Genomic DNA, 12,475 nt, shown 5'->3' with positions numbered 1-12,475 from the left:
GATTACACCTGGACAATAAACTGGACTGGTCAGCCAATACTGAAGCACTATTCAAGAAAGAGCTGAGCAGACTGTACTTCCTGAGGAGGCTGCGGCCCTTCAATGTCTGCAGCACGCTCCTTTTACCAGTCTACAACCCAAGTCTGCAACATCAACCCAAGGAAAGCAGCGGGACCAGATGGAGTACAGGGTGGGGTGCTCAAAGACTGTGCAGCCAAGTTTATGCCGGTCTCCACTACCATCTTTAACCTGTTTCTGCCAACCTCATGGCTCCCTGCATGCTTGAAATCAGCCACAATAGTTCCAGTTCCCAAGCAGTCTAATGTCATGTGGCGACAGAAAATAAGCCACAACGACATGACGATGGGGAAAGATCCCTTTGAAAGTTTTACTTGTTTTAGTGGGAAATGAACAGTTCACAAAACTCCAGCCCACCTGCAGTCTCCTACCCCCATCACCAATCAGTTCACACCTCCACCCCCACATGCAGTCTCCTACCCCCATCACTCACCAGTTCACACCTCCACCCCACCCCCACATACCCTCCTTTGTGGACTTTGGGCAGGTTGATCTATGGACATGCCCACCTGATTACCATCAGAATTGTCTAACCAATAATCATTTGTCATCATTTGCAATGCAAATACTGTATTCTTGCAGCTGATTGGGTAAAAAGGACTCCAGGATGCCAACAGGTCATATAAAGGTCTTATAGCAGAGGGTGGTTGTCACAGGATGCTGTGGAAGTACCGTGTGTAGGTGTATGTTATCAACAGGACAACTGTACTGTTTTTTGGCAACATATACATTTTGTTATTTTCAAACTGAAGGGAAGTTTGAGAGGATTTCTTTGGTACAGCACAATTTAAGTCTGAAATGGCAGAACCACTAATTCCAGTGAAGAAGGAGATCAAAGAAGAAGAGTTTGATGATTTCCTCCATGAACATATTTTGACCAGTAAATTGGAAGATATGACTGTATTGGAACATGACTTTAGGACTGAGACACAAATATCATCTACTTGGGGAGAAGAGGAATTCACACCAGTGGAAATTATAGAGGGAAACAATTCTGATTCTGGAGAATATGACCATGATGACTCCTCACCTACAAGTAAGATGCTTAAATGTTTGCAAAAAGCTGGATTCTTCAAAAAGCGGAATGCTTAAATCATTTCACATTATTTGCTGTCTTTTACACCTGTTGTCTCATGTCCTTGACTTCATGTATCAGCCCCCAACCCCCCCCCCTCCGTTAACCACCAGGCATCTAAGCTGTTATATATGCATATAAAATGTAATCTAAAAATATACATAGTTATCAAGAAAACAATCTAATTTGGCTGCTAGTCTGTTAAGCAAATGTGTTTTGGTAAGACGTCTTAAATAAGTCAAACTCTTATTAGATTAAATTATATGATTTCATGTGAAAGCTCTAAGTAGAGGTTTATAATATTAAAAACAATACCAACTTAATGTTTGCTCCAACATTTGTACTATAGTCCAATTCTAAACTGACCTGTCCCCTACAGACCCCGTGTCTCTGGCCCAGATGAAGAGGGTATCAGTGGTGCTGGTGGACTGCTGTAGACCACAAGGCCAGCGAGGGACGAACAAGCAGACGCAGACCAATGGAGATGCAGAACAGCCCAGGACCAGTAAGAAACTAGGTGAGCATGGACACACACACACACACACACACACACACACACACACACACACACACATACAAAGGCTGCAATTATGGATTAGCGTATACTTTTGGAGTCAATTAATCTGTTGATATGTAGTATTATTGTTGATTAGTTGTTTGACAAAATCAGGGCTCTAAAAATTTGTTTTGTGCTGTGTGTGGAATTTGGCTGCTTATCATCTGTGTCAATAGATTACTTCAGACTGTCATGTTAAACAGGCTTGCCACATCAAGTCTGTTTCACACTGGTTTCCTTTCGCCAAATCACTCTTCCAATTTGGCTGCTAGCCTGTTAAGCATATTTGTTTTGGTTACACGTCTTAAATAAGTCAAACTCTTATTAGATTTAATCATATGATTTCATGTGAAAGCTCTAAGTAGAGGTTTATAATATTAAAAACAGTACCAACTTAATGTTTGCTCCAACATTTGTACTGCAGTCCAATTCAAAACTGACCTGTCCCCTACAGACCCCATGTCTCTGGCCCAGATGAAGAGGGCATCAGTGGTGCTGGTGGACTGCTGTAGACCACAAGGCCAGCGAGGGACGAACAAGCAGACGCAGACCAATGGAGATGCAGAACAGCCCAGGACCAGTAAGAAACTAGGTGAGCATGGACACACACACACACACACACACACAAACAAAGGTTGCAAGTATTGATTAGCGTATACTTTTATAGTCAATGAATCTGTTGATATGTAGTATTATTGTTGATTAGTTGTTTGACTGACAAAATCAGGGCTCTAAAAATTTGTTTTGTGCTATGTGTGGAATTTGGCTGCTTATCATCTGTGTCAATAGATTACTTCAGACTGTCATGTTAAACTGGCTTGCCATATCAAGTCTGTTTCACGCTGGTTTCCTTTCGCCAAATCACTCTTCCAAATCACTCTTATTTTCTAAGATTAATAATGACAGGTATAGTTGGGACATATAATCAGTTTTGATCATGTGATCAATGTGCCTCAGATCTCAGCAGACAGTCTTATTCAAAGATACAGTATATATTCTACACACACAGGACAGCCACAATCCTGCAATATGGTTGAGACTTATTTTCCAATACTGACTGGCGGACAATACATGACTCCACTTATTATATGGCTACTTGCCAAAACGACGTGTCTTAAAGAGATTAGGGCCATGATGACTCCTCTCCTACAAGTTAGACTGTTAAACATTTGTATTAGGAAAACATTGATGGGTGGAATAGGCTCTTTATATTCTTTATATAATATTTTGTGACAATATTTAAATCATAGAATTTTAGCCTTTAGCATTTCACCATCTTTGACACGTGGGCTTCTGCTCTTCGACACCATGTATCTGTGCCTGTGTTGACATTCACATACCATCTCTAGCTAGACACTTTTACTATAAATCCCTAAGTGGAGAAAGATAACATTTTCATTGCTCTAGGAGGAGGAAGAGAAATTATATGTTTTAATAATGTTCTTATATTACAGGAGTTAAAAGGATCACACATGGGAAGAGTTTCAACAGGGGGTCAGATCTCAACCCACATAAGGCAACACAGTCTGGACAAAAGTCACACCACCGTGTTCCATGTGAGAAGAGTTTCAAAACCAGCAGAAACCTCAATATCCACCAGATAACACATACTGGGGAAAAGTCTCATCATTGTTCAGAATGTGGAAAGACTTTTACTCAGGCATGTACTCTCAAGACACATCTGATGATCCATACTGGGGAAAAGCCATATCAGTGTGCTACATGTGGGAAGAGTTTCAGAACCAAAGGAGAACTCACTATCCATCATAGAACACATACTGGAGAAAAGCCATATCAGTGTTCTACATGTGGGAAGAGTTTCAGAACCAAAGGAGAACTCACTATCCATCATAGAACACATACTGGAGAAAAGCCATATCAGTGTTCAGATTGTGGAAAGACTTTTAATCAGGCAAGTAGCCTCAAGATACATCAGAGGATCCATACTGGGGAAAGGTATCATCACTGTGCAGAATGTGGAAAGACTTTTACTGATGAGGGTACTCTCAAGAAACACCAGAAAATCCATACTGGGGAAAAGCCATATCAGTGTGCTACATGTGGGAAGAGTTTCAGAACCAAAGCAGATCTCACTATCCATCAGAGAACACATTCTGGAGTAAAGCCATATCAGTGTTCAGATTGTGGAAAGACTTTTACTAATGTGGGTAATCTCAAGAAACACCAGAGGATACATACAGGGGAAAAGTCTTATCATTGTTCAGATTGTGGAAAGACTTTTACTCATGTGTGTGATCTCAAGAGACATCTGATGATCCACACTGGGGAAAAGCCATATCAGTGTGCTACATGTGGGATGAGTTTCAGAACTAGCGAAAAACGTACTGTCCATCAAAGAACACATACTGGAGTAAAGCCATATCAGTGTTCAGATTGTGGTAAAACTTTTAATCAGTTGGGTAACCTCAAGTTACACCAGAGGATCCATACTGGGGATAAGCCATATCTGCGCACTACATGTGGGAATTGTTTCAGAACCAACAGACAGCTTACTGTCCATCAGAGAACACACACTGGAGTAAAGCCATATCACTGTTCAGATTGTGGTAAAACGTTTAATCAGGTGGGTAATCTCAAGAGACACCAGATGATTCATACTGGGGAAAAGCCATATCACTGTTCAGATTGTGGAAAGACTTTCAGATCAAGCTCAAATCTTACTCTACATCAGAGGACACATACTGGAGAATAGTCATGTCAGTGTTCAGATTGTGGAAATACTTTTACTCAGGCAGCTCATTTCAAGATCATATCATTGTGCTACATGTGGGAGGAGTTTCAGAACCAACAGAGAGCTCACTGTCACATAGACACTGTATGACATACTGGAGAAAAGCTGTATCTGTGCACTACATGTGGCAAGTCCTTCAGTCAAAGCGGTTATCTCAAGACGCTCCACATGACTCATACTGGAGAAACCACTGTTCAGATTGTGGAAATAGTTTTACTTGGGTGGGTTCTCTCAATACAGACCAGAGAATCTATACTCGGTAGTCCTTCGGTAGAAAGTCTTTTATTGTCAGATGTCATTAAGTGGTGTGTAATTACCAGGTACATCAGAGGATCCATTTAGAGGAGAGACCATATCTGTGTTCTCAGTTTGGAAAGACATTTACTCAGGTGTCATCTCTCTGTCGTGTCTCTGAGGTGTCTGCATCTGCATGTTAATATTAAAATGTTTGATGGTAAATTCCTATGTAGTTATGAATCTGTTCCTGCACTGCAGTGACATTAGTGCTGACAATAAAAACGTTTCAAATGATACTGTCTTTATTTCTGTTGTATTCTTATTGTACGCTGTAGAACACTCATGGAAGTGTAAACATTCTAGTTGATGAAGCCTCTGCACTGCACTCTCCTCCTTGGGGGACTATTGGCCAACATTAGCTTCACAGTCACTGCTAACAGCGTAACCAGTACGTGCCAGATTGAAAGGAAATTTGCACATTGTAGGATGTCTTGCTATAGCCTTAGCCTGGCCTTGGCCTGTCTACGTACTTCCGGTCGATTTATTTTCCCTACAGTACTCCGTCTGGAATAGGTTGATCCGCTTTCGTTTACTTCGGCAGTTGGGCTGCCGACCAACCAGCGAACAGTGGGCGTCCCTGAGAGCGATTACGTACCCAGGCATGGTGTTTCAATTACTACGTCCCCGCCCCTGAAGCTCGCATGGAATACATCAACATAGGCAGCGAAAATGACTTATACTTATGAAATCTTTGAGCAAATGTAAGTAATACTTTAGCCTATTAACAGGAGTGTCACGAACAAAGTCACAGTGGAGTAGGTTGTTATATTGTCAGCTAAACTTTAGTCATAGATTTTGTCACTTGAAATAGGCTACGAACGTACCCAAGTCAAACTGTAGTTTAGTAGGCTACATGGTCGGGTCAAAATCGCTATTTTTCAAACACTAAGAAGGCTCGACATAACTTGAAACTTTGATCGAAGCATCATCAGTGTCTCTACATATGAACTCGAGCATTAAGAACATTGTTCGTGTACACATAGTTTACTAAAAAGAAGGATTTTGGACAACTCACTCCTTGCAAGATGGCAAAATGGCAGCGAGCAGAAAAAACAAGTGAGTTGTTCAAAACCTCTCTTTTAGTAAACTCTGTGTACACCAACAATGTTCTCAATGTTCGAGTTCATGTGTAGAGACACTGATGATACTTCGGTCAAAGTTTCATGTTGTGTCGAGCCTTCATAGTGTAATGATCTGAGCCTAGCTGTATGACTGTACTCCCATAATGCTGTGCGTGTGTGTGTGTGTGTGTGTGTATAATGTTGATGTTGGTTGTAGTATGAGTAGTGGCGTTTGCCTTGTTGTGTATGTGTTAGCTGGTATGGTCTTTCTTTGTGTTGTACCTCATGTGTTTACCCCGTGTATTGTATGTGACTACCCTGTTTGTGTATCGTGCTTGTTTAATTGACCTCCCTTGTGTTGCCTGTTTTATGACGTTCGTGTGTTTTGGTGCGAAACCAATAAAGACCATTTTGAGACAACCTTGCAGATTGTTACATTGGTGTCAGAAGTGGGATGACGACCCCTACTGGACGGGAGGAGAAAGCTGCAACTGATTACCTGGCGATGATGAGTTTCCTGCCAAGACGGCTCTTCGACAGCACGCTCGCCCATGGCCATCTGCTGAGCCAAGCAGACAGAGCCAGCCTGCAGCGTGACCGTGATGAAGAGACCCGCCTCCGGCCACAGGAGGAAACGAACCGGGCTGATGACAGCATCCCGCCACTTGAACCCGCTCCACACGGGAGCGATGGAAACCGGCCGGTCCTCGGTGCGACGGCGGCGGTAGAAGGGCGCCCCAGCGTAAAGTTGCCCCACTACAATGGCGAAAGGCCGCTGGCGACATACCTGGTACAGGTCCGACTGGCAGCCGAGCTGAATGGCTGGTCGGCGGAGAGAACGGGCGTACAGGTGGCGTTGGCCCTGGAGGGGGAAGCGCTACAAGTATTAGAAGACCTGCCACCGGCGGAGCAAGTAAGCTGGACTGCAATCGAAGCAGCTCTGCAACGACGATTCGGCCAGAGAATCTTCATCAGCGATGCCAAAGAACAACTCGCTTCCAGACGGCGACACAAAGACGAGAGACTGGGCAAGTTCGCGGCTGACCTGCAGCTGTATGCCCGGCGGGGCTACCCAACGTACAGCCAGGGTCTACATGAAGAGATGGCACTGGAAGCGTTCGTGCGAGGCATCCACCCAGAGCGGCTAAAAGAACACCTTCGCCTGAGTGCCCCCAGCTCGCTGTCCGTGGCGCTTGCGGAAGCCGAACGGGTGGAAAACATCTTCCGCACAACAGAGTCGCGGCATTGCGCACGCCAGATATCGATGGAGGAAGACGGGGAGGAACTGGAGGTGACGCGGCAGACCACGGCACAGCCACCACAACGGCGCCCACGCGAGTGGAAGAGGCCGGCCAGCGGAGACGGATGCCACCGGTGTGGCGAGCCGGGGCACATCGCGTGGTACTGCCCAGCCCCGGCACCCCTCAAGCTCGCACCCCAGCAGTTACTAGAAGAAGGTGGCACGGCGGGAGGGGCTATGGATTGCATACGGCTGGGCCGGCTCGGCCAAACCAGAGGACTGTATGTGGACTGCACGCTAGATGGGACTCGGTGTCGCGCCTTGATCGATACTGGCTCCACCATCTTGCTTGTGCGCCCTGGTCTCTTACCCGGCACGGTGGTAGCCAGACCCAGAGGCTGGGAAAAGACAAAAACGCGCATCACGACAGTTACCGGAGAGCGAGCGGAACTGTATGGACAAAAGTTGGTGTGCGTGTGCATCAACGGTGAGACGGCAAGCCGCCGGCTTTGGTTGGCTAGCATTCAGGATGATTGCATTCTCGGCCTGGACGTGCTAGAGAAATGGGGGGCTGTGGTGGACATTTCCCGGTTCACACTACACTTGGGGACGAGCAGCGTAGTGTTGCACACGGCAGGGAAAACAGAGCATGAAGTGCGGAGAGCTGGCGCGACGAAGAACTCTCCAACTCGCTCCACACAAGTCCGCAGGAAGCGAACTCGCAAAGAGTACTCGTCATCCCGGACTCCGCCCCTCCCCACACAAGCCCGCGAAACTCAAGCCCGCGAAAACAACAGGTCTCATCCAGGTCCGCTTGCTAAGTCTCCGCCCCTCCCCACACAAGCCCGCGAAAACAACAGGTCTCATCCAGGTCCGCTCGCTGAGGCCGCCACTCCTCAGCTTACGCCCACCAGGGAGAAGCCAAGAGAGCGGGTTGAGCAAACACCACTCTCCGCTCAGAGAACGCGGCCCTCTTTAGAGACAAGGCAAGCCGTAAATGAACTCTGCACTCGTAGCTGTGAGGGGCTGAGTGAAGCACAGGGTAGCCAGGTGCGGAGACTACTAGCAGCGTACACCGATATCTTCGCTGCAAGAGACGAGGACTGCACCCGAACGAGCCTGGTCCAACACGATATCGACACCGGAAATGCTCGGCCCATCCGACTTCAGCCTCATCGCTTACCGTTCGCCAAACGACAAGCAGCTGAAGAAAAGATCAAGGAAATGGCCGCGGCAGGAGTGATAGAGCCAAGCAGTAGTCCCTGGGCTGCGCCGGCTGTACTCGTCCGGAAGAAGGACGGCTCGTGGCGGTTCTGTGTTGACTACAGGCGCCTCAACCAGGTAACCCGGAAAGACTCCTACCCGCTCCCCCGCATTGACGATGCGCTGGACAGCATTGCCGGCTCCTGCTGGTTTAGCTCGCTGGACTTACGCAGTGGCTACTGGCAGATTGAGCTAGCCCCGGAAGCTCGCCCGAAGACGGCGTTCACCATCGGGCAAGGGCTGTGGCAGTTCCGGGTACTTCCGTTCGGCCTATGCAACGGGCCAGCGAACTTCGAGCGACTGATGGAGCGTGTCCTGGCGGGCATTCCACGAACATGCTGCGTGGTTTACCTGGACGACATCCTGTGTCATGCAACGGACTTCACCGGTGCCATAGGACATCTGGAAAAGGTGTTCGACGCAATACGAGGTGCTGGGCTCAAACTGCACCCGAAAAAGTGCCACCTGTTCCGGAGGCAAACCGGGTTCCTGGGCCATGTCGTGGGGGCCGCCGGAGTGGCCACCGACCCAGCTAAGGTGGAGACGGTGAGGCGTTGGCCTGTTCCACGCGACGGTGCTGAGCTGCGGAGCTTCCTGGGCCTGGCGTCATATTACCGGCGTTTCATTCGGGACTTTGCTACAGTCGCCAGCCCACTGCATCGATTGACGCACAAAGGCCAGCTCTTCGAGTGGACACGAGAGTGCGACGCGGCATTCCGGCGGCTGCGGAGGGCGCTATGCGAGGCCCCAGTGCTCGCCTTCCCTGACCCTCGACTGCCGTTTATCCTGGACACCGACGCCAGCGACGTGGGCGTCGGCGCCGTCCTCTCACAAGCAGGCGAGCAGGGCGAGCAAGTGGTCGCATACTTCAGCCGCTCACTGGACCGAGCGGAGAAGAATTACTGCGTGACACGCAGAGAACTGTTGGCTGTGGTGGTGGCAGTGCGCCATTTCCGAACCTACCTCTACGGCAAACGGTTCCTGCTGAGAACAGACCACGCGTCACTCACCTGGCTGCTGAACTTCAAAGAACCGGAGGGCCAGCTGGCTCGCTGGCTGGAGGCGCTCCAGGACTACGACATGGAGATTCGACACCGGGCGGGTCGCCTTCACGGCAACGCGGACGCCCTGTCCAGGCGTCCGTGTGCAGCAGACCAGTGCCAACACTGCCACCGGAGATAGGAGAGGAGCCTGGCCGCGGCTCAACCGGAGCCCGCTCGTCGGCTACAGGCTGCATCACCGCTGGCAGAGAGAGAGAGAGTCGCTGTTTTCAACGCTCACCAGCGTCGCGCCAACGAGAGGGTCAACGCTCGCCAACAGCACGCCAGCGAGAGACTCAACGCTCGCCAGCGCTGCGCCATCAAGAGAGCCACCGCTCGCCAGCTTCACGCCAGCGAGAGAGACAACGCACCGCAGCCCAACGCCACAACACAGCACTGCAGAGCGGCAGCTGAGGCCATGGACGCGCAGTCGCCGGTGGACGTGATGTCGAGGGAGGAGATCCGGAAGGCGCAATCGGAGGACGCCACGCTTGGCCGAGTGTGGTCATGGATCGAAGCCGGTCAGCGACCGCCATGGACTGACGTATCAGCACTCGATCCAGAGACCAAAGCGATTTATTCACAGTGGCCGGGAATAGTAGCACGTCAAGGACTGTTGTATAGACACTGGCGAGCCCCCGATCGACAATCTGACATTTTCCAGTTGCTGGTTCCTGCTGGATTACGAGCCCGTGTACTGGAACAGGTACATGGGGCTGTGGGGGCGGCTCATTTCGGCATCGCAAAAACTCTTCGTCGGCTGAGAAGCCACTTCTATTGGCCGGGATGCAGGCTGGACGTTGAACTGCATGTTCACTGCTGTGACGCCTGCACAGCGAAGAAGGGCCCCACGCGACGCTCGCACGCTCCGCTGCAGCAATATGCAGTCGGGGCTCCCATGGAGCGGGTAGCCGTCGATATCATGGGCCCACTGCCAGTCACAGAGCGGGGAAATCGCTACGTGCTCGTAGCTATGGACTATTTCACTAAGTGGCCGGAGGCGTATGCAGTGCCAGATCAGAGCGCTCACACGACAGCGGACAAACTGGTCACTGAGATGTTCTGCCGTTTCGGGGCACCGGAAGAGCTCCACAGCGACCAAGGGCGGAATTTCGAGGCGGAGGTGTTTGCTGAGGTTTGCCAGCGCATGGGCATCCGGAAAACGAGAACGACACCTCTGCATCCACAAAGCGACGGGCTGGTCGAACGGTTTAACCGGACGCTAGCAGTGCAGCTGGCCATATTGGCCGACCGCCGACAAAAGGACTGGGACTTACACTTGCCCCTGGTGCTCTGGGCATATCGCACAGCGGTGCAAGAGTCAACGAAATGCACACCGGCAGCTCTGATGTTCGGGCGAGAGCTACGCACGCCGGTGGACTTGGTGTTCGGTTCGCCTCCGGAAGCGGAGATTGGAGGTAAGCCAGGGCTGGAGTACTACAAGCAGCTACGCGAGAGACTGAAGGGAGTACACGAGTTGGCCCGGCAGGCTATGAGTGAAGCTGGAATACGTCAAAAGCGAGCTTACGACACGCGCTGTCGCGGCCAGGAGTTCCAGACCGGCGATAAAGTGTGGGTGTACTGCCCGGAGAGAAAGAAAGGCATTTCCCCGAAACTCACTAGCCAGTGGGTCGGGCCGTGCGATGTCTTAGAGAAGCTGTCTGATGTGGTCTATCGTGTGAGACTGATTAAGCGTCGGAGAGTTGTGGCTCTCCACCGTGATCGACTGGCCCCGTATCGACCCCTGGCCTCAGCTGAGGGTCGTGGAGACTTTGACACTGACTCTGTGGAACTTGGTGACAATGGAGCTGTGGCTCTAACACCGATCACCGTGCAGCCTTCACCCGAAGTCACCGCCGCGACAGCGGGGCGCCCACAACGCCAGCGTCGCGTCCCAGCCAGGCTCATGGACTGACGTAGGGTAAGACTTGAGTCAAGGGGACATGGACTAAGTCTCGGGGGGGCTGTGTAATGATCTGAGCCTAGCTGTATGACTGTACTCCCATAATGCTGTGCGTGTGTGTGTGTGTGTGTGTGTATAATGTTGATGTTGGTTGTAGTATGAGTAGTGGCGTTTGCCTTGTTGTGTATGTGTTAGCTGGTATGGTCTTTCTTTGTGTTGTACCTCATGTGTTTACCCCGTGTATTGTATGTGACTACCCTGTTTGTGTATCGTGCTTGTTTAATTGACCTCCCTTGTGTTGCCTGTTTTATGACGTTCGTGTGTTTTGGTGCGAAACCAATAAAGACCATTTTGAGACAACCTTGCAGATTGTTACAATAGTATTTGAAAAATAGCGATTTTGACGCGATTGTATCAAATAAGTAGTAGCCCTATAGGAATCCCATTCAAAAGTCATTTCCCCCGAAAACAACAACGCATACAAGCTTAAAAGTGGCGCTTTGGACGTAGTTATGCATTTATATGAAAGTTTGACTTGGGTACATTCACAAAACACTATATGATGCATTTTGGCGAGAGTTACCAGATGAAACGTGTGATTGTTTGCTGATAAGATGCACCCGTGCGTGTTAGGTGCGTGCAGGGTGCGTGCAGCAGAGAAACTTCTCTGTATGACGAAACGCCGGTTGTTAGTGATTGGTTCAAAGGAACTCCAATGATTTTAAACCTCAAACTGTGCCCTCCCACCCGGAAATAAACGAATGTCTATGGATCTAGGCCAGACTCTCTGCGAAGTCAGAGAGTCTGGTTTCCAGGCTACTATAGCCTACCCTTCTGTGTTGATCATGTCCCCAAATGAACACAGGCAACATGCAGAACAACCAAGCGTCCTTAGTGCAACCCATGGATATACAGTGGTCTTCACCATTGCATTCAAGATGCAGAGACAGCATGTGTGTCTATGAGAGATCGCAAAGCTGTTTTTAATCTATTTTTAAGCTCTGTAGAGGGCTTGTTATGGCGTTACATAGATTAACCCTTAGAACCCTAAGCTGTTTTTAGGGCATTTTCACTACCTTTATTCATAGAGATTTATTCTGGTCATTGTAAGTGCCACACACACATATTATATATTGTTTTTTTTTTAGCAGAGTCTAGGCTATACAGATCATTTCATGTATTAGTACTAGCATTGATTTTATTTAGATTT

This window comes from Alosa pseudoharengus, unplaced genomic scaffold (genome assembly GCF_046254945.1).
Source record: "Alosa pseudoharengus isolate Yale_2024_CS ecotype anadromous, Long Island Sound unplaced genomic scaffold, YU_APseudo_1.1 YU_APseudo_1.1_scf_1, whole genome shotgun sequence".
In the NCBI taxonomy this organism is placed as follows: domain Eukaryota; kingdom Metazoa; phylum Chordata; class Actinopteri; order Clupeiformes; family Clupeidae; genus Alosa; species Alosa pseudoharengus.
This window is presented reverse-complemented; position numbering follows the sequence as displayed.